The sequence below is a fragment of the Humulus lupulus genome, chromosome 1 (assembly GCF_963169125.1).
Source record: "Humulus lupulus chromosome 1, drHumLupu1.1, whole genome shotgun sequence".
Classification (NCBI taxonomy): domain Eukaryota; kingdom Viridiplantae; phylum Streptophyta; class Magnoliopsida; order Rosales; family Cannabaceae; genus Humulus; species Humulus lupulus.
Genome location: NC_084793.1, coordinates 91,919,490 through 91,943,919, shown reverse-complemented (window position 1 = coordinate 91,943,919; position 24,430 = coordinate 91,919,490).

Genomic DNA, 24,430 nt, shown 5'->3' with positions numbered 1-24,430 from the left:
AGCGAAGAGACGAAGACTTAAGGGATGTACTCAATGACCGCCGGGAACGGCACGACGAGTACATTCCCCCAGCAGCAGAGGCCTCGGCGATTCCTGACGCCGTGCAAGCCCAAATAGATGCCCTGAACCAAGCAGTACAATAGTTGGTCGGGGGAAGAACGTCTCATATCGAGTACGACAAGAGAAGAGGCACTCCTTTCGTTCAAATGATAGTTGTGGCAAAAACTCCTAGCAAGTTTAAAATGCTCACACTCCCAAACTTTGACGGGTATGGTGACCTGGTATCTCATGTCAATAAGTTTGAGGTACAGATGGACATTCAGAAAGTGTCCGAAGACGCTCGGTGCAGGATCTTTCCTGCAACACTTTCTGATGCTGCACAGGAGTGGTTTTTCAAATTCCCTCTTACAAGTATTGTTTCTTGGGAGATGCTCGTAAAGGAATTTTATGGAAAATTGTATGCAGGTCGAGTGCATCCAACTGAGGCAAACCAGCTGGTTGAGATACGCCAGCAAGAAGAAGAGCCACTGAAGGATTACGTTCAGCGCTTTATGCGAGCAGCTGCTAGAGCTAAAACAGTGGGAGATGAGGGCAAGATGATGGCCCTAACTGCAGGAGTTAGGCGTCGTACGCCTTTGTGGAGTAGCCTCAGGAAGCATGGAGTTAAGACTACCCAAGAATTCTTGGATCGAGCTGATCGGTACATCAAGCTTGAAGATGCCATTGCCAGCGAGGGAAAGCCCCCAGGCAAAGAAAAGGGGACTGCAGAACCTGCCAAAGCCGCCAATGGGTCAAAAACCAACGGAAATGGTAAAGGCAACGGGAACGACAATGGCAATGGCAAGAATGGGGGGAAGAGACCCCATAATGAACCTTCCACCTCTGAAAACAAATGCGCTAAGGGCAATCGTTATGAACCGTGGTTCACTAACTACACTGCCCTTATCGAGTCTCGAGGAGAGGTGTATCAGGCCACGAGTTCCAGTGTGCCTTATGATGGACCCAAAACGGGTATGTTTAAAAATTTATAAATCGCAAGCGCACGAATTGTTCATAAAGAATAGTGATCGTGTAAGCAAGGATGTCGAACCCAAAGGAGTTGTCTAAAATCGAAAATGAAACTATTTTAAACCAAAATTAATAAATTCTAACCTAGCCCCAAAGATTGATGAGAATTTGTGACAAGAAAATAAACTAAAAGATAATAATAAAGATATTAAAGACAATATATAAACATAAATTAATAATAGAAATCAAGATAGTAAAATAGGATTATTAAGGATTAGAATCCACAAAATATAAGTTCAATAATATTTATAAGTACATTGACTCCCAAGTTTAGTGATAGTTAAAATAATTCAAACTATCATTTTCCAAATAGATTTATAATTTTAAGTACAAATTTCTTATAAAAAAAAAAAATAGGATTTTTCTTCACTTTTCAAAATTATAATTTCAAAGCATTTAGTGTAAATCAATCTAATGAAATAACAAATAAATCAATGAACATTATTTATAAGGCAAAACATAATATTTTTGTTCTAAGCATGGATGTGTACAATTTAATGACACATCTTACACAAAGAATATTATGTTTATGCACTAATGAAGAACAAAGTGTAAATATGTGCTAACAATCCAAAATACATGATATTTAAGATGAAAGAAGATATTTGTAGAAGAAAATTCCATAAACTTTGTTGCACAAAATGGGAAATCAATATACAAAATAAACACTATCTAGTTACATTTTGTTTCATCATCACCTTAATAATCTTAAAAAGATTAGAAACACATAACTAAAATAGCAAATACAAACTAAAAATTACAAACATAAATAGGAAAATTTGGAGGAGATACCCCCAAATTTTTCCTCTAAAAATACATAGAAAAAAAATAAAAAGAAGAAGAAGATGAAGAGAATAGAGAGGTTTGAAATGTGTAGAAATTATGGTATATTGACCTCTCCCTCAAAATGGACACCCTAAAACCCTTATTTATAGCCAAAAATGATGATTTAAAATAATCAATTTAAATTAATTAAATTGATTAAATTAATTTAATTAAGTATAATATGGCAAATAGGGGTAAAATATAGAGTGTAATAATGATGTTTTGGGGTAAAAGGTGTAGAAAGTGGGGTAAAAATGTGGTATTTTTGGAGAAAATGAGACAAGGGAACATTGAAATTTATGGGCTCAATGCAAAATAAAGTGGTTTGGGGCTGCTTTATGGCAGGTGGGAGCTGGGCGTGTTGGAGGCTCATGGGTATGGTGCCAGACATTGGGCCGAATGGTGCTTAATTGATGCAGCTGGTGAGGAGTTGTTAGCATGTGGAGCTGCAAGGTGGCATTTGATGGGGTCTTCAGCTGGGAGGTGATGGCCGAATGAAGCTTGGACGTGGAGCTCCTTGCTGGGAATGGTTAATTTGGGCTTGGGCCTTGGTAAGCTTTTGCTTACTTATGGCATTTGAAAAATGCCATTTTCTTCTTCTCTTTTTCAGCTTTATATCTTTTCTTTTCTTTTCTTTTCAAAGCCCAAAAATACAATAAATTCCCTACAAAATAAACATAAAATAAATCATAATAAAATATTTTCAACTATAAAATAAATAAATTTAATTCTTTGAAAATATTAATTATAACTTAATTTATATTTAACATTTAATTTCAATAATACAACATTTTTTCCTCAAACTAAACCACAATAATTCAAATAATTAACTACAATATTTTACAACAAAATAACTATAAAAACACACAAAAATCTAAAAAATTAAAATAAACCTAATAAATTCAAAATTACTTTAAAACTTAATAAATTACTTAAAAACTCAATAATTAAGCAACAATTAGCACATAAAAAGTGGTAAAATAACTCTATTTTGTAGAGTTATCACCTTATAAAAGACCCAATCCCATTTGAAATGATATTTCGAAAAGAGATACTACCAAGTTCTGTCATTATCATAACGACTACGGACACGATACGAACGAGTGCAACCAGCTGAAAGATGAAATCGAGTTCCTTATCAGACAAGGACACTTGAGGAGATACGTACGGGCCTCGGGAACTTCCCAACGAGAGGCTCCAGGTGGCAACGAGCAGGCACCTGCACGCCAACGCTCGCCACCTTTGCAGCCTGATCCCGTAGCTGGCACTTTACTCACCATCTGTGGAGGCCCGCACCTTGCAGGAAACAGCGCAAAGGCAAGGGATTGATATGCTCGGACCCTACGCCATGACCAGGACATCGAGATGATGACTATGGAGGATCGGGCATCAAAGAAGGCTCGGTCGGAGGACGGTGAAATAACCTTCTCTGACATCGACGCCCAGCATGTCCGATTCCCGCATTTCGATCCGCTGGTCGTGGATGTTCAAATTGCCAACATGATGGTAATGAGAGTGCTGGTTGATACAGGAAGTTCAGTAAACATCCTGTATAAATCTTCGCTGGAACACATGAAATTGTCCATCAAGGACTTGGAGCCCTGCAACCAGACAATATACGGCTTCTCTGGTGAGGGACTCGCCTCAGCAGGGTCAATCAGACTTCCGGTAACAGCAGGTACAGCGCCTGCTACCAGGACATTACTCGCTACTTTCATAGTAGTCGATTATCCCTCAGTGCACAATGCTGTAATCGTAAGGCCCATACTGGTTGACCTTCGGGCCGTCACCTCAATATGGCATCTGGCCAAGAAATTCCCGACAGATGCAGGGGTAAGACGCGTGTTGGGAAATCAGAGGGAAGCAAGAGAGTGCTACAATTCCTTGATCACGAAGGCAAAGAAGGGAACGTCGAAGAGCACTCCCCCAGAGAGGTTGCAGATGGCTATTGATACACAAGCCCAATCCGGTGGTGGAGTCACCAAATAGGGTGTTGCCCAAAGTGAGGATAGAGATTTAGATCCTCGCTTTGGGGGTTTTGAGGAAGATGTTGGACCCATCGAGGACCTTGAAGAGGTCCAACTTGACGAAAAAATTCCGACCAGAGTTGTAAAGGACGGTAAAAATTTAGAAGCAACAACGAAGCACGCACTGGTGGAATTTTTGAGAAAGAACCAGGAAGTTTTTGCCTGGTCACATAAAGACATGGTTGGGATAGATCCTCCAGTCATCAGCCATGTCCTGAACGTCGACAAAAGCTTTCCACCCGTGCAATAGAAAAGAAGGTTGCTCGATAAGGACAGATTGAAAGCCTTAAAAGAAGAAGTTGAAAGACTGAAGGAGAATGGGTTCATCAGGGTGGCATTTTATCCATCGTGGGTCTCTAATCCAGTACTGGTTCCCAAGCCTAACGACAAATGGCGAACCTGTGTGGATTTCACAGACCTTAATAAAGCCTGCCCAAAAGATTGCTTCCCACTCCCAAGGATCGACCAGCTAGTCGATCCAACTGCAGGACATGAGATCCTCTCTTTCATGGATGCATACTCAGGATACAATCAGATCAGTATGCATCCCCCTGACGAGGATCACACTACCTTTCAGACCGATACAGGGTTATACTGTTATAAAGTAATGCCCTTCAGACTGAAAAACGCTGGTGCGACTTACCAGCGACTAGTTAACCACATGTTTAAGGAGTTGATTGGAGTAAACATGGAGGTATACGTAGACGACATGCTGGTGAAGTTGAAAAAGGCAGAAGGACATGTGAAGGACTTACAAGAGTGTTTCGATGTTTTGAATAAGTATCAGATGAAGCTAAATCCTCTCAAGTGTTCCTTCGGAGTAGGATCAGGGAAATTTTTGGGGTTCATTGTCAATTCAAGAGGAATCAAAGCCAACCCCGAAAAGATCAAATCCCTGATCGACATGAAATGGCCGGTGAAAATCAAAGATGTGCAAAGTTTAACTGGAAGGATTGCCGCACTCAGTAGATTTATTTCAAAGTTGATGGATAAATGCGTCCCTTTCTTCAATCTCCTTAGAGGCAACAAGAAGTTCGAATGGACTAAAGATTGCGAACAGGCTTTCCAAGCCTTAAAAACCCACATGGCACAGCCTCCTATCCTATCAAAGCCTATAGATGGAGAAACTTTGTTCATTTACCTGGCAATCACTGAGTAAGCTGCTAGTGCGGTGCTAGTAAGAGAAGAAGAAGGTGTGCAAAAGGCAGTGTATTATGTAAGCAAAAGGTTAATCGAGGCCGAATTAAGATATCCTCCCATCGAAAGATTAGCCTATTGCTTAATTTTGGCCTTAAGGAAATTACGTCCTTACTTCCAAGCCTATCCCATCACATTCTTAACTGATCAGCCCCTTCGGCAAGTTCTACAAAAGCTAGAGGCTGCTGGACGTTTGTTGAAATCGGCAGTCGAACTTGGGCAGTTCGATATAACATATTCACTGCGAGCAGCAGTAAAAGGACAAGTCTTGGCTGATCTTATCACTGAATTCACTGAGCTCCTAGACGATGAGCAGTGCGAAAAACCTAGTGCGCCTGAGCCCCAAGTTGAAGCTCCTCGTGGAAGTTATTCACGGACGGATCGTCCAATGAATCTCATGCAGGAGCAGGAGTGATATTGATAACGCCAGAAGGGCATCGATTTCACTGCGCTATTAGGTTCGATTTCACCGCTTCAAACAATGAGGCCGAGTATGAGGCACTCCTCGTTGGGCTGAGGTTGGCCAAAGACATGAGTATAAAAGTGCTGGATATTACAGTGATTCACAGCTGGTAGTGAATCAGGTCTTAGGGGACTATCAAGCATGAGGCCTGAAAATGGTGGCCTACCTGAACAAAACCAAAAATATTTTGGCGCAATTCAAGAAATATACCCTCCAGAAAATACCTCGAGATCAGAATTCAAACGCAGATGCCTTACCCAAACTCGCGAGTGCGAAAGATGCTGACACTTTAAATATAGTGCCAGTGGAGCGGCTACACGAGTCGAGCATACGAGCAGATGAAGCCAGTATGGAGGTACGGTTAGAAGATACATGGATGGCACCGTACTTCGAGTATCTCACTAGTGGCGTACTACCATCAGATAGAAACAAAGCTAGGACTCTTCAGCGACAGGCTGCTAGATACATTATGTTCGATGGTGTTCTATACCAAAGAGGATACTCCATGCCACTGCTCAAATGTATTACACCAGAAAAGGCTAAAGAGCTGATGAGGGATGTACATGAAGGCTTCTCTGGAGATCACGCTGGGGGGCAGAGCTTATCAAAGAAGATTCTGAGACAGGGTTATTTCTAGCCAACTATGAACGAAGACTCAATAGAGTTTGTGCGAAAATGTGATAAGTGTCAGAAGTTTTCCAAAATCCCACGCACAGCTCCTAATGAGTTAAAGCAGATGCAAAGTCTGTGGCCCTTCGCAATATGGGGTATTGATTTAATTGGGTCCTTGCCGACAGGAAAAGGTGGAGTAAAAGACGTAGTTGTAGCAGTCGACTATTTCACCAAATGGGCCGAAGCCGAGCCACTCGCTACCATAACGACAAAGAAGGTGCTTGAATTTGTCATCAAGAACATTGTTTGTCGATATGGATTGCCTTGAAAGATCGTCTCAGATAAGAGCACCCAATTCGACAGTGATCTATTCACAGACTTCTGCCAGAGGCATGGAATCATCAAAAGCTTTTCTTCAGTCGTGCATCCACAAGCCAATGGGCAAGTCGAAGCGGTAAATAAGATGCTAAAGGATACCCTGAAGAAAAGGCTCGAGGAAGCTAAAGGAGCATGGCAAGAACAGCTGCCTGAAGTACTCTGGTCGTATAGAACGTCTCATCGAACAGCAACAGATCATACCCCATTTTCCTTAGCATACGGGTATGAAGCTATATTTCCAGTCGAGTTAAATCCACCCTCACATCGAAGAATCACATACGACCAAGACCAAAATAGCCAACTATTGATGGAGTCCCTAGACTTGGTTGAGGAGAAACGAGAAAAAGCCCAACTCCGAGTAACTGCGTACCAGCAAAAAGTCGCCCAGTATTTTAACTCTAAAGTAAAAGAAAGAAAGTTCAACGTCGGAGACTTAGTACTTCGAAGAGTTTTCTTAAACACTCACAACTCGGCTGCTGGCGTACTCGGACCAAACTGGGAAGGACCTTACCAGATTGAAGAAGTCCTTCATCCAGGCACCTATAAACTTGCACGCTTAAATGGAGATCTCGTTCCACGCTATTGGAATGGAGAACACCTGCGCAAGTATTATCAGTAAACAGTCCTTCTTAAAGGACTGGCTTGTATTAATTTTTATTTTTTACAAGTTTTGAAAAAGGGTTAGTCATGTTGTATGACTAATAGCTTATAAGTGTAATATATTTTAAAGATCACTCGTAAAGACATGTTTAGTCCATTTTAATACGAGAATTATAAGGGATTATGCGCAGCCAGTCATTCTTGCCAAACCTTTGTAATTTTTTACAAGTATTTGTTCATTACGTGTGTTGTTTTGCTGTATTCTAAGTTTTACAAGTTATCCCGAGCAGTAATGTTCGTACAGGTCGTGGTCAAGGCAAGTGACCAAGGACCTAAATCTCCTCAGTCACTTGGGGGGCATATAAGGTACATCGATAGCAAAGCATACCAAGAGGTATGTAAACACACAAACAAAATAAGTGAAAGCATGCTACGGTACTTAGAGTATTTTTCAAAATTTTATATTTTGTTAAATCAAGCCAAAGTACTATGCTAGGTTCAGTCATGCGAACAGAAATTATAATAAAGAAAAAATATTATAATGTCAAAGGAATTCTGTTACACCGCGAGCAGTACTGCTCGGATGTAACTGTTCAAATAAAAGTAAAAAGGTTGCCCTTGCAGCAGTAAAAATAAATTGTCTTTACAATACGACCTGTGGGTCGTATAGTTGGGATAAAAGAAAAAAAGAAATTCAAGGAGCTAGAGGGTCCTGAGGGTCTTGAGGAGTGCCTTGGTCGGCAGAAGGGCCAGCTTCAGCGTCTGCACCGTCTATCCCCCCTGCCAGGGAGATCTCTGGAGAGCCAGGCACTTTGGCCTTTTCTTCTTCTTCCAGACGGATGGCACACTGCGTCATCATAGTCCTCCTCAAGCGTTCGGACAGGTAGCTGAAGTTAGCTTCCCGGTTGTGCTTCCAGAGCTCGTAGAAGCAAAGGTAAGTGGCTTCCTTGTACTTCTCCAAGTTCTTGGCTTCAGCCTCCTCGAGCTCCTGCACTCGTTTTCCCAGCTCCTCTGCCTCCTGCCTACTGGAACCAGATCAAGCTCGAGCTGTACAGATTCTTGATAGTTGAGCTTGGCGCTTTCCTTGAACTTTTCCTTGGTTTCGTTGGCTTTCCTCAAGGTGTTCCGGGTTTCCAGTAGCTCTTTGGTTAGAGTAGCTTTGTCCTCGAGCAGTTCATCTTTCTGCTTGGACAACTCCATCTTCTCCCCGAGCAACTCGAAATTCTGTCTAGCAAGCTCGTTGTTTTTAGCTTCAAGTGCTTGCTTAGCCTCGACGAGCCTGGAATCAAAATTCCTTCCCCGAGACACCAACGCCCCAATACATTGCCAGCCAGCAGTTAGGGTCAGCAGTCCCTGAAGTCAGATAGAATAAGATAAAGTAAGGACAAGGAATCAAAAATAAATGTTAAAGCAGCAGGAGTTGACTTACGCTAACTATCTCGTTCAGCCCTCTGTTGAGGACTTGATCAGCTTCCATAGAAGTAGTTTCAGTAATAGCTGCCTGGCTGCGTTTGTGCTTGGAGAGCTTGTATATCCTCTCCCTGGCAGAGCTGACCACAAAGCTGGGCAGGGAGCCTTCGGGTTGAGTGTTCAATGCATCCCTGCTAGGAGCCCGCTGCTGGTCGGCGGGAGTGGAGGCCAGCTGCTCGAGGGGTGTTGTAGGTGGTGAATTCTCCTGCAAGGAGGCTCTAACTGGAGGATCGTCAGTTCGAGCCTTCTTCGTTGGAGTCTTACTACTCTCCCCTCAAGCCCACTTGCTATCTTTCTTTTGGCCAGAAGAGGCAGCAGCAGCCTAGTAATGTTTGAAGATATCCTCGGAGTCCATATCTGCAAAAACGGAAACAACGCGAACAGTAAGACTAAATGGTCATGCAGGGCAAAAAAATGAAAGTAAAAGGATTACAAGTAAATTACCTGCGCTACAACTATTGGTCGCTACATTATTTACCGAACTACCTATTGGATGGAAGAAATCTGAATTTAAGATGGGAGCATTCTTAAAGTTGTCGTCCCCGTCGAATAGATGACAGAGAATTTGCAAATGGTTTAAAAGCAAAATTAATGTACCGTTATCATCCAACGAGTCATTAGAGAGTTCGGTAGGCTCGACAGCCTATTGTTTCCCTTTTCCCTTGGGAGCCAAAGGCCTCTCCATTCGGTGAGTGTTGGCAGGTTCCCCGATTGTAACCCCAGTTGGTCTCCTCCGCGGAGGAGATGCCTGGGGTTGCTGCTCGGCTTCCACTTCGGCGTGAGCATTTTCAGCCAAAGGCCTACTCGTCACTGGTTGAGGGTTCCAGAGGATAGCCAACCTAAGGTTAGCCTCTGTAACTAAATTTTTGACACTCTTCTCAGCATCTGGCAAGCTGGCTAAGAGTGCCGCCCTTGACTCCATCCTCGGAGTTGGGTTTGGTCGGAACTATGGGCCTGAAACACATTGAAAGTTCAATACATTGTGGCAATAAAACACCAAGTGAAGAAGCTAGCGACGTGAAAATTCTACCTCCTCGTGTGAAAGCCAAGTTGTGTGCGACCAGGTTAGGCGTAAGGAAGTACTCCTGGTGGTACCTCCCCACATTGGAGATATGGGTGGTGTCAGTCAGGAAAGTACGTCCGGTTTCCTGATGAAAAAGATGGAAGAACCCCGTGCCTTCTTGGTTGGGGTTAGATTTGAGGTCAAATAGGAAGTTGACCTCATGTGGCGACGGTGCGGGCCAATTTTTCTGGCTATACAGGATATAGAGTGCAGCGAGCATTCTATATCCGTTTGGGGTGATTTGGAAGGGGGAAACTCCGAAGTAGTTGGCCACCCCCTAAAAGAATGAGTGAAGAGGCAAAGTGGCACCTGCTTCAATGTGAAACCGCGACCAGGCGATGTAAGCACCCCCAGGCAGATTAGCCCTTTGGTTGAGGTTAGGCTTGACTAGGGTCACCCCTATCAGTTTGTATTTATTTAAGTAGTTAGCGATCATCCTGATCGTCACTCTACTCTCAGTGACAACATGCCACTCGACATCTGGCTGAGTAGCGTGTCGAGGACGGGAATGCCTTTGCACATTTGTATCAGGAATATTTTTGCCTTGACCACTGGTCGAGGGAGCATCAGCAGTAGGCTGACAAGAGGTGTTGGAAGTTTTTCTTTTTCGAGCTTTAGTTTTGGTGCGAGCCATTTTTTGGGTCGAGACTGAGGAAGTATTTGGGTTTAGGAGAGAGAAAGGAATATCTGGTATCAAAGTAGAAGGATGTTCTTCGTCTTCAAGCAGCTGAGCTAGGAGGTCGTCATCAATGGGTCTTTCTCCTCCCCACGGGTCTTGCATATGAACTGCAAACAGACAAAGGAGGAGATAAGACGTATAGCCTGGGAATTTATGTGGGAAGTTGGGATAACGTTGCTCGCGTCTATCGACCAGCAGCATTCTAACCGAACACTAAGTTTTATGCTAGCAGTTTGAAAAACGGATCAAAAATGAAAGCAAAAAGTTTTCTGAAAAGAAGCTTTTTCAACTCCTAAGGGGTGGGAAAAACCCAATTTTTCAACTAGCCTAAAAATCAAATTTTTACGTCGATTTTATGCCCTAAATCTATGATCCTGACTATCAAACTAACTCCTAACTTATATAAAGCAAAAATACACTACCCTATCAAGCATCAAACAGTTTATACAAAATCCTCACAAATTTCTACTCAGGAACGCAAAAAATTTCAAAGCACAGTAGCAGCATGCATGGCATCTCGAAGAGTTTAAAAGAATAAGAAATTACCTGAGCGAAGGCTGGAGATTCAGAAAAATGAAAGCTTTGAGTTTGAAAGATCCTCAGCAAGGCGTCTGAAAGTTTCAAATTCTGGGCTTCGGAATATGGCTCTTGAAAGTTCTTGGTAGAAAATGGCAAATAAAAGGTTAAAAGGAGAATGAGAGGGTTATTTATAGAAATCGAAGTGCAACAAAAAGTAGCAATCATGACTTTCCCTTTTTCGAAGCATGGGGGAGTGTATAAGCCGTCGGGGTGGTTTCTTGAAAACTGAAAAGGCTTGATTAGACATAATTAGGTCACAGTTTTCAAAAACGCACAAGGGCTCTGACAGATTTCGTGTGGCATATGAAAAGTTGTTTTCCTAAGTTTATTTATTGCTGGTCACAATAAATAAACTTGGGGGGCAAATGTTATCCAAAAAGCAGGTATGGATGATGTGGTAGACATTTTTAACACGTGGCTGACTCCTGGCAGAAGTCCTATTCGACCATCGACTAGAGAAATTCCCATGGCGTAACATTTGAACTTTATATACGTCCAGCTTGGTCGTATACTCTGTATATTTGGAGAAGATCTTGTGCAGTTATGATCATATCTGAGATTGTCTCTCATGATTTCCTGAATATCCGACTAATTAGGAAAGAACATCTGTAACTGATTCATGTAATCCTCCTTGAGCCTATAAATAGAGAGAAATAGCTCAAGGGAGGGACTTTGGGTTGATTCTTAGTTTACGCTTTACAAGAGAAATAAGGCTATTATCTTGCGATTGTATTGTTGATCTCTCTCAGATCTGTGAAACTCAAAGAACCCTAGATCTTTGATCACTCCTTTGAGAACTCATATCAATAATAGCTTAAGTGGACGTAGGTCATTACCATTTCAGTGGGGCCGAACCACTATAATCTATTGTGTTCTTTACTATTTTTGCTATTAAGTCCATTTCAATACATCTAGTCACATCAAGCATTTGACTCTGTGTCAGTTGACCAAATCGAGGGTCAACAATGTTCATGTCCTTGGCTAATCTTAATCATGCGAGCAAAGCTTCGTACTCGGCTTCATTATTGGACACTGTGAAGTCGAATCTGATTGTGCGTGGAAGCGATGCCCTTCAGGCGTGACTAAAATCACACCTACTCCAGCGTTGTGCTTGTTAGAAGAGCCATCTACGAACAACTTCCAAAAGGGAGTTTGGCTTTGAGGTTCAGGCTCTTCTGTCAGCTCAATGTCCTGGAGCCCAGTAAGTTCTGCGACAAAATCTACTAGAGCTTGTCCCTTCACAGCTGCTCATGGCAAGTAGGAAATATCGAACTGTCCACGTTCAACAACCCATTTCAATAATCGACCAACGGCTTCTGGTTTCTGCAGGACTTGCCGTAGTGGCTGGTCAGTGAGTACTGCGATGGGGTGACCTTCGAAGTATGGTCGCCACTTTCTGGAGGCTAAGATCAAGTAGTAGGCTAATTTCTCAATGGGCGGATATCGCAGTTCTGCTCCTATTAGCCTTTTGCTTATATAATACACAGCTTTTTGCACATGTTCCTTCTTTCTTACCAGGACAGCACTAGCATCATATTCTGTGACCACCAAATAAATGAACAAAGTTTCCATTTCAACCGGCTTGGATAAAATCGGTGGTTGCGACATATGAGACTTTAGGGCCTGGAAAGCCTGCTCGCACTCTTCCGTCCACTCGAATTTCTTATTGCCCCTAAGTAGATTAAAAAATGGGACGCACTTGTCTGTAGATTTGGAGATAAATCTACTTAAAGCAACAATCCTCCTGGTTAAGCTTTGAACATCTTTTATCTTTGTTGGTGACTTCATCTCGATCAGGGCCTTGATCTTTTCGGGATTAGCTTCAATGCCTCTTGAGTTCACCATAACTCCCAAGAATTTTCCTAATCCAACTTCGAAGGAATACTTAAGGGGATTCAGCTTCATCTGATATTTATTTAAGACGTTGAAGCACTCTTGCAGGTCCCCTATGTGTTCTTCTGCCTTCTTCGACTTAATCAGCATGTCATCAACATATACCTCCATGTTTACACCGATCAGCTCTTTTAACATGTGATTGACTAATCGCTGGTAAGTCGCACCAGCATTTTTCAAACCGAAAGGCATTACTTTGTAACAATAAAGCCCTGTATTGGTTTGAAAGCTAGTGTGATCCTCATTAGGTGGGTGCATACTGATCTGATTGTACCTAGAGTATGCATCCATGAATGATAGGATCTTGTGCCCTGAAGTGGCATCGACCAGCTGGTCGATCCTTGGGAGTGGGAAACAATCCTTTGGGCGGGCTTTATTGAGGTCTGTGAAATCCACGCATGTTCTCCACTTGCCATTTGGCTTGGGAACCAATACGGGATTAAAGACCCACGAAGGATAAACGCTACCTTGATGAATTCATTCTCCTTTAGCTTCTCGACTTTTTCTTTTAATGCTTTCGACCTATCTTTGTCGAGAAGCCTCCTTTTCTGTTGTATTGGTGGAAAACTTTTATCTAAGTTCAAGACATGGCTGATAACTACTGGGTCAATCCCAACCATATCTTTATGTGACCAGGCAAAGACCTCCTGGTTCTTCTTCAAAAATTTCATCAGCTTTTGTTTTGTTGTTGTCTCTAAGTTTTTACCGACTTTCACAACCCTGGTCGGATTTGTCTCATCGAGTTGAACCTCCTCGAGGTCCTCGACTAGTCCCACATCTTCCTCAAAACCCCCAAAGCGAGGATCTAAATCTCTATCCTCACTTTGGGCAACACCCTATTTGGCGACGTGCTCACCTGATTGGGCTTGTATTTCATTGGCCAATTGCAACTCTTTTTCGACTCCTTCCCTCTATCCACCCTTTTCAACTTTAGTAATCGAGGAATTGTAAGATTCCCTTGCTTCTCGCTGGTTTCCCAACACGTATCCTATCCCTGCGTCAGTTGGAAACTTCATGGCGAGGTGCCAGATCGAGGTTACGGCTGGCAGGTCGACTAGAATAGGCCTCCAATCACAACATTATATGCAGAAGGACAATCAAGTACTATAAAAGTAGTGACTAATGTCTTGTTCGCAGGTGCAGCTCCTGCTGTGACTGGAAGCCTGATCGACCCCGTTGGCATGAGCCCTTCGTCAGAAAAATCATAAATGGTTTGGTAGCATGGCTCCAAATCCTTCACTGACAACTTCATCCTTTCCAGTGAAGACTTGTACAAAATATTTATTGAGCTCCCTGTGTCCACTAACACCCTCTTAACCATCATATTGGCGATTTGGACATCCACGACCAGAGGGTCTAAATGAGAGAATCAGACGTGCTGAGCGTCAAGCTCAGAGAAAGTTATCAGTTCTTCCTCTGTTCGAGCTTTCTTGGGAGTTCGCTCCTCCACATTCAACATTTCAATGTCTTGGTCGTGGCATAAAGTTCGAGCGTATCGCTCCCTTGCCTTCCCACTATCTCCTGTTAGGTGTGGGCCGCCACAGATGGTTAACAATGTACCTACCACAAGAGCTGGCTGTAAAGGGGCGAGCATTGGCGTACAGGTGCCTGCTCGTTGCCTCCTTGAGCCTCTCGTTGAGAACCTCCAGTGGTTCGTACATATCTCCTCAGGTGTCCTTGTCTGATAAGGAACTCAATTTCATCTTTCAGCTGGTTGCACTCATTGGTGCCGTGACCATAGTCGTTGTGAAAACAACAAAACTTGGTTGTATCTATCTTGGATATATCTTTCCCTATCGGTGATGGTCGCTTGTAAGGGACATTGGTGCTGGTCGCCTGGTACACCTCCGCCCTGCTTTCGACTAGGGCCGTGTAATTGGTGAATCTTGGCTCGTATCTGTTACCCTTAGGGCGCTTATTCTCAGACGTCGATGGTTTATTGTTTGCCCTTTTTCCACCATTTTTCCTGTTGTTTTTGTTGTTGTCGTTGGGTTTATCTGACCCATTGGCAGCTTTGGCGGTATCTTCCTTTGGTCCCTTGTCTCCTGCAGGCGACTTCCCTTTGTTATCAATCGCCCCTTTGAGATTGATGTACCGGTTTGCTCAATCCAAGAATTCTTGGGTACTCTTCACCCCGTTCTTCCTTAAACTGTTCCAGAAAGGTGAGTGGCGCCGCACTCCAGCAGTAAGTGCCATCATTTTTCCTTCATCGCCAACCGTCTTAGCTCCAGCTGCCACTCGCATAAAATACTGGACATATACCCTTAAGGACTCTCCCTCCTTCTGGCGTATCTCGACCAGTTGGTTGGCTTCAGTCGGATGTACTCGACCATCGTAGAATTGCTCGTAGAACTCCTTTACGAACATCTCCCATCACACTATGCTAGTAGGAGGGAATTTGAAAAACCACTCCTAAGCAGTATCGGATAAGGTTGACTGAAAGATTCTGCAACGAGCATCATCCGACACCTTCTGGATGTCCATCTATATCTCGAATATATTCACATGAGATATTGGGTCCCCATACCCATCGAAGTTGGGCAATACTGGCATCTTAAATTTGCTTGGGGTTTCTACCATCACTATTCTTTGTATGAATGGAGTGCCTCTTCTCCTATCATACTTTGTGTAGGATGTTCGACTCCCCACTAGCTGCTTTACGGCTTGATTCAGTGCATCGATCCAGGCCTGTATTGCGTCTGGTATTGTTGGGGCGACCAGTACTAGAGGAGCGTACTCATCATGCCTTTCCTGCCTATCGTTGAGCACATCCCTCAAGTCATCATCTCTACGCCTTTGCTCGCTAGCGCCCAACCGATCAAAGACGTTAGGTTGCCTAGGCTGCCCCCCAGCGTTCTAGCTCGCAAGCCTATTTTCTCTTGGTGGGGGGGTTCCTTTCTCCACCTTTCTCTCCTTGCCCTCGACCAGCATTTCCCCTGGCAGAATCAGCTTCGTTGTTATCGTGACCGTCCCTAAAACGTGATTGGCTATGGCTCGACTTGCTGGTCGCACTATTCTTTCCTCTTACTGGTACCTCTCGAGCGTCAAGGGGAGGCCTGCGTTGGTCGGTGGGTCCCCAGGCATTATTATGTCTTGAGGGACCCCTGACCGTAGAGCTTGACTTGACTTGTCTTCTGCTAGGAGAAGGATGCTGTCCCCTGTTCGGTGGATTCGGTTCCTCAGCAGTTTGGCGTCTAGGGCTTCGAGGAGGCTATCCGACCCTATTCTGCCTTTGATGCTGGGGATTATCTTGACCAGAACAAGAAGGTGGTTGCTGCTTAGGATTTTGAAATGGAATATCCTGTTGTGCAGCAAGAAGTTGTTTTGGCCTCTGAAGGCTTGCCGACTGAGGTGGAGCACTTGGGTTTAAGCCTTGTTGTGGTGGTACACTTGGTGGCTGATCCGGTTGAGAAGTTGGTGCAGGTTGTTCCTAGGCCAACTGAATGGATGCTTCCAGGGCGGCAGTGGCATCTCTCTGTCAGCAGTCCATGTCAGCTGGCCGCTCATTCAACTCTTGATGTTGACAGTCAATTTCCCTTTGTTGCAACGCCATCGTCTCAGCCACATTCTCCTTATTAGCCCTCAGATTAGCTAACTCCTCCTGCAACACAGTCAGTGTTGTCCTCAAGGTCTCAGAACCCATTTCCTCCTCTTTGAAATCCAATTGTGGTTCATCTTCAGCCACATTTTATGGAGGAGGTTGGGTGGATGCAGCACCAGAAGTTTGTCCCGTCTTTCTGGATGTTTTCGCCATTTGATTTTATTGGAAGTCTTGAGTTTGTCTCTCAATGAAAGCACCAAAATGATGACCATCGATTTGGTCAACGACACAGAGTCAGATAAACGATATAAAGTAAGATTAAAATGAGAAGAACTCTAGACGAAAAGATAAACGACACAAACAATTTCTAGTGGTTCGGGCCCAATACAATGGTAACAACCTACGTCCACTCAGTGTTCTTATTGATGTAGCATTCCAAGAATAGTGATCAATGAACTAGGGTTCACGAGTTTCACAAAATCTCTGATAAATACAATTGTGATGGATAACAACACTCTTTTTCTCTCTTAGAATCTCTCAGCTCAAGCGTTCTCAAGCCAAATGTTCGAAAGTCAAAAGTCCCCTCTCTTGAGCCGCTCAAGGAGGTTTACATGGGCTAATGGGTCTTAATTACACTTAATACATGCGTATCTAAATAATAATGAAAATTACAATTAATATGTAATTAGAAGATTACACATCTGAAGGGAACAACTGAGTATATGCGACCGGCTGGTCGCCCATCATTATGATACTTGATAAGCCAATGATCTCCTGGTCGAGGGTCAAGGAGGATATGCTCACTTAAAATTGCCACGTGATCCCACGTGTAGATCAATCCAACTGCGTCATCAGGTAGTCCATTTTTGGGTAAATATGGTATATTATAAAAAAAAAATTTATTTTGTTCTTAATTTTATAATTAAAAATAATAATATGAGATTATACAGTGGTAGAATCATAACTTGTCTAGGGTAGTCAATAACCCCTTCAAAATCTAAGAAATAATTTTTTTTATATGTTAATTATAGAGTATTTGATCTTCTTGAAAAAAAATTATATAAAAATTAGCGGCTAAAATTCATGTTCTTTCAAAATTGAAGTATTTAAGTCCCTGATATTTTTTTTTTAACGACAATAGTCATTAACATTCATTTTTAGTCCTCACTAATTTTAACGGACAAATAAGAGTTTGAGTAAAATATGCATCAATTATGTAACATTATTAACTTTTGACTTATATAAATATAATTCATTATAAAAAAATTTTCTCATACGCGGTATTTTTTTTAACATACTACATTCTGTGTGGAATATTTTTTATTTTTTATTTTTTGCATGTATCATCAATCTAAAAAAATAACCAAATATAACTTTCGACCAAAAATAAAAAATTCTACCGATAAGGAAAAAAATGTCTATCTGGTTTCTATATGAATTTATGTATATATTGTTGATTAATGGGAATATACTCATTTGATACCCTATGTTTTTGTAAAGTATCATTTTGGTACCCTCTATTTTCAATAATGCTCATATGGTACCATATATTTTAAAATCGTACATATTTGGTACCCTAATGTACGATTTTAAAATACAGGGTACCATATAAGCATTATTGAAAACAGAGGGTACCAAATGAGTATATTCCCATATAAGTTAGACAAACAATATTATATATATATATGGAAGATTTTTCAATAGTTACTACTCGTAGATGAGTACTAATAATTATGATGATGTGACAACATAGTGACTTGTTATAACAAGTCACCAATAGGTAAATATTATTTTTCTACATTAATTTCGAATATAATACTTAAATAAGATTTTTTTTAATTCTTTAATTTAACAAATATGTGATCGTCATATAATTAGGTAGCATTTCCAAAAAATTTAAAAAAATCAATATTTATTTTTAGAAACATTAATTAACAACTATAAATATAAATAATTAATTTTAATCTAATAATTAATATTAAAGTAATCATAGTAGTAACCATTAAAAGTACCGAAATGGCTTATTCCTATGTAAACACATACTATTTTTTTTGTTTAGGGATATAACTAATATATATATATTATATAGTAATAATATTATAAACTATTATTGAATCATGCAATAAAATATAAGAGTAGAGATAGAGATAAGCTCAAATGTTAATAATGATACAAGATAATTAGTAATAACTTGAGCATATATAATTAGTGTTGTGTGTGAAACCTAAAACTTGGAGCACGTAAGTTGCTATTTATTGGCCCAAAATAGATAGTTGGTGCTTGCTTAATTAGTTAATTTAGTTTTTTTGTTTTTTGAAATAAATAATTAACTAAGTTTGTGATCATTAATATTAATGTTATTAATTTGTTTTTGAGATAATATCAATGTTATTAAATTAGCCACGCGCTTTTACATTAAAAATAAATAAATAAACTGCGTGATGACTTTTATAATTTATTGCTCATGCAACTATTATTTGAGAGACCAATAATCAATATCTTTGGAATACAAACTTATTATTATAAGCCATCATGTTTTGAACTTATGACAACGACAGTACTGAATAGTCGTTGAGTGTATGGTTGATGATTATAATCTTTTATATATGAATAAAGGATAGTATTTAATTCATTTTCATGTTAGTTTTTGAAAATTAAAGAATTTTTATTTGACAGAAAAAGAAAAAAGAAAAAAGAAAAGACAACGTCGGAACCAAATTAAAATAAAATTATATGTCACTATAACACTTTACTGGCAAAAAATAATATAGGACCGGTTACATTAGTTGGAAAATTTGGCAACTATATAATTAAATGTTTAAAAAAAGTATATCTGCAATTAATTTATAGATTTCACAATACGTTGAGGGTCCCCTATTAGCAGCCTTTTTTTTTTCAGTCAACCATAGTTTTTATTATTTCACTCAGTCAGATATGTTTAATTCCCTTTTACAAAAAAAAAATAATAAAAAAAGACATATAGTTAAATAAAATATAATTATACAGAATGGTGACGTTACGCTAAAAGGTTATAATTAGACTACTACATATCTTCTTCCATATTAAAGTCGAAAGCTGTATTATATCCTAAATAATTTCATTAAAAATAATAATATTTACAAAAAATGGGGAAAATATGTATTAAATAACTACAAACATATGATATAAATATATATGTACACATAAATTTTAAATAAGTTAAAAAAATCACGCTATTTATATTAGTTTTCAATGAACCAAACACTAATTAGTAGTTTTTTATATATACCCTTTGAGTTTCTGAAAGGATAGACAAAGAGCAAAGAATTCAAATTATTAGTACTTCTAGATCCTGCCAAAGATATATATATATATATATTTAAAGGAGAATTCTCTTATTAGGGCTTCATTTTAAACCTTACCGGTAGGGCTCTCAGTGTTCTCAATTTGTAAACAGTTTTCGACGTGATTTTTTTTATAACCGTGTATATTGTAGCTATTTAGAGCATTCTGCAGATTTTCAAAAAATTCCGAATAGTTTACAGTACTGAAAACTAGGTTCAAACATGTTGTTGTACGCGAGACTAATTTTTTTTATGCGTGTGGAAAACAACATGTTTGAACCTAGTTTTCGGTACTGTAAACTATTCGAAATTTTCTGAAAATTTGCAGGATGCTATAAATAACTACAATATACACGGTCATAAAAGAAAGTCGCGCCAAAAACTATTCAGGGGTCGAGAAACACTGAGAGCCCTACCGACAGGGCTTAAAGTGAAGCCTATAAAAAAATTGTCCTATATTTATATATATACATTCATTTTTTTCTTAGCTTAGTTTTAAATTTTGTACTAGTATGATTGATAACTCCATTCGTAAAAGTATGTGCTCCCCACTTTCAGTTTCTTTGTATGAAAGTGACATGAATTTAAAGTGAAATATAGGTTGTGTTTTTAAATTTTTTAAATACAAAAATAAAAATATAATTTTGTTTTATGTTTTTTTATTTTTATAAAATAAAAATGTATTCCGTAACTATTTTTGTTTTTGGTTTTTAACAAATAAAAATAAAAATGTGTTGGTAACTTCTATTTTTATTTTTTATTTTCTAAACTAAAATATTATTTTTATTTTAAATATAAATATAAAAAAATTAAAGTAAAAAAAGAAGAAACCCTTCATTCATACAACCAAGATGATAAATCAGCTAAACAAACATCAGTGCTTGTAGAGCTTTTAAGCCAAAAAGTAGCTAAGTTATTAGCAAGCCTATTATAAAGTCTAGGAATGTGAACAAAGCTTGAGCAAAAAGAAGAAACAAAGCGTAATTTAATCTCAATGATGATATTTTCGGAGTCCTTCAAACTCCCCTCGGTACTATGAAAAGCATCAATGACAGTTTTACAATCTGAAACCACCTAAAGGTTGCAATTCAGAGATAGTTTAGTGGCTTGAGACAGTTTCCGATGGCAGCAACTTCCACAACCTCCGCGAAAGTCACCCCTTTATGATGAAGAATAATAAAGAATTATGCGGAGAAGTCCACCTAGTGTCAGAAATAGAAATAGAATTATGAGTATGCCTCTCTTTCTTTCCTTATAGTATACGTAAGTTAAGCCTTGAGCATGCATGCTAAAATTATCATATAAATCGAAGAAAATGTTCTAATTCTTAATTATGCTTAGAAGTAAGCAAATGCAACTATATACGTTACCAACCAGATAACTATAAGTCAATTAATGATATAAATGCAACCAACCAAAGTAATTTTATATAACCAAATCTTTCAACCAAAATGTAAAACACTGAAATTAAAAATTTACTGAAATTCAATACCAACTAAAGTAAGCAAACCTACTTGTACCTACTTGTAATTAACAATTTTTTCTTCAATTGAAATCTCCTCATAAATAGCCCGCATCTTTGCTTTTGTTGAAATATGAGTAAATGTGATTTTTACAAGCTTCCTCAATAAGTCAAGTAACCATTGCCCTGCATATGTTCCTTGATGGTGGAACACTTACCTGAAGCCAGCAAAGCCATAACAATTTTTTTTGAGTTCCAGCTTCCTAAGATATTCTTTACATATAAGTGCACATAATCATTATTAGGAGCAATATCAAGAAATAAGTGATATAGGAAAAATTGAAAGTGAAATAATAGTATATGTAACACCCCACTATTGAGGGACTATTACACTGTGTATTTTAAATAGTACTAAACTTGCTAAATGAGTCATTTGTCCATAATCGTGTAACTAAACGTGATTAACGGGTTAGGGTTAAAAAATTTGGTCAAAGATACAAAAGTTTTACTAAAACGTTTACTATATACATAGGATCCCAAAATACATTTAAATTGTTAATCACAATAAAAGAGTTACAACCTACCGACATATGCGGTAAAATAGGGTTTGACCCTAGTTCCTCTTTAAACCCTCGACCGCGGTGGTCGAGCAGCCGCATATGTACACATCATCACCTAAGCTTTCCAACTCAAGGATGGTCCAACTTTCTTTACCCTTTACCTGCACCATATAGCACCCGTGACCCGAGGCTCAGCAAGAAAATTTAAACATGCTCATAAGCAATTATAACATATTACCAAATCATAATAAGAATACCTAGTAGTAATAACCCTACTCATGCATGTATACCATTCATATAAATGACTACAATGTCATACGGGGCCAATTGCCCTAGATAAATGATCAATGAATCATATCGAGGCCCAATGCCCAAAATACATGATTATGGAATCATACTGGCTCAACGCCCTAGGATATGGGACTAATGAGTCACACTGGGGCCCTTTGCCGTGTCCTCTGTATAACCAGCTTTGGAGCTGATCTAGCGTACATGACGCTGAGTTTTCCCACACTGATAGATCGTTCAAGTGTATAATGCGCTCTTGATTATGCCAAATCATATGGACCATCACTCAGTGCGCTATCTCCATGCTTGACTAATAGGTCAATACCTTACGACTAGCACTCAATGTGTTAATGTCGTCCTTGACTAATAAGTCAATGCTTTACGACCAGCACTCACCGTGCTAATGTCGTCCTTGACTAATAAGTCAATGCTTTATGACCGAAACTCACCGTGCTAATGCCATCCTTGACTAATAAGTCAATGCCTTACGACCAACACTCAACATGCTAGTGTCGTCCTTGACTAATAAGTCAATGCTTTACCACCAGTGCTCGGCGCTATTGTCGACCTTGACTGATAAGTCAATGCTAGGATATGGGACTAATAAGTCACCTTAGGGCCCTTAGCCCTATCCTTTGTATAAGCGTACCTAGCGCTAACCAACACTTAATGTGCTAAGGTCATTCTTGACTAATAAGTCAATGCTAGGATATAAGAGTAATAAGTGTCCCCGAGTCCCTTAGTCCCGTCCTTTACTTAAGTGTACCTGGTGCTTCTGGTTAGCCTAACTAAAACGACCAGCGCTCAGCACGCTATTGCTGCCCTTGACTAATAAGTCAATGTTTTGCGACTAGCGCTTAGCGCTATTGCCGACCTTGACTAATAAGTTAATGCTTTTCTCAAGTATATAATGCCAACATGCATTCATCATATAACAAATATCCATAAATAGAGCACTCAACATGCTTCATCAATAATCACAGGCATAACCATAATCATGCCCATTTACAGAGACTCAAGCTATGATCAATTCTATATTCAACATTCAGGTCAGGCCATAATCACATGTATCACATATTGGGTGCAGTTTTCTTACCTTTAGTCCAAGCACAGTTTACCAATAAACAACCCTCAAGCACAATCCTGATTCCGAGCCCCTAGCGATAACCTAGTCACAACCATAATATAGAATCCTGTCAAAAATGAGTAAATAAAGGCTTCTGGACCGAGTCTTAGCCTCTGGGGCGTCGAATCCTACTAAACCGGATAGTAGGATCGATCCCGAGCCCTTAGGTTTAAGTTTCCATCACAAAATACCCAATCTAGCCAAAATGCTCAGGCAGGCCGCAACTTGACCCTGGGGGTCGCGGCGCGCCTCCCAGCAGACAACCCTCTGCCTGGGCTTCAGGACACGGACTGCGACATGTCCCATAGAGTCGCGGCATGCCCCCCAGGCAAAACCCTTCTTGGTCTTGGGTTCACACAGGTCGCAACGCCCAAGAACAAGGTCGCGACCCAACCTCGAACCCAACCACTTTCTCTGTTTTTTCCCTTCTCAAAACCCTCCATAAACCTATCCAAACATAACCAACTCCCAACAACAAAGTTCCCAAACATCCCAATGGACCAAAACCATCAAAACCCAAGCTTTAAACAATTCAAAAACTCATCAAAACATAAAATCCAATCAAAGCTTAAAAACTCAAAAACTTAAAACTTAAAGATTGGATTACCTATGATTGAGTTGTTTCCCAGCTAAATCCTCTGGCTAACAAGCTTCTAATCTTTCTTAGAATTGTTATGACTCTAACCTTTCTTAAATCTGAGTCCTAAAAGTCGAGTTTCCTTCGAAAATGCTATCGAAGGCCAAATGAGAGAACGAGAGAGAGAGAAAGAACCGTACGTTCTTTTTATTTATTTTGTCAGGTTACTTCAAGCTTAAGTAACCTCAAGCAAATCCAAATGCTTGGGGTACCCAAAACGTCCCCGGGAGCCAAATGGTCAAAATCCCAAAAATTCTCTCGTGATCTAACTAACTCCAAATATATCATCAAATATTTATTCCCAATACCCAATAACCCGGTAATGTAATAAATACCCAATACACCCCTTGACTCACACCGTGTCAAGTATGGGTCTCGTTGTGACTTTCCCACTAGCTTCCTTCTTAGGATCGTCTCGTGCCGAGTAACCTAAATATACCCACATAATAATGTGGTCCCACACATATATCACGTATATGTTAAATATACCCACAACAGGCCAAATTACGAAAATTGCCATTTTAATCATAAATGGGCCCACATGCATATTTAATTCACCTAAACATGCATATCAAGTCATATTATAATATAACTCGCATAATCATATAATGATACACATATATATATCACATAATCACA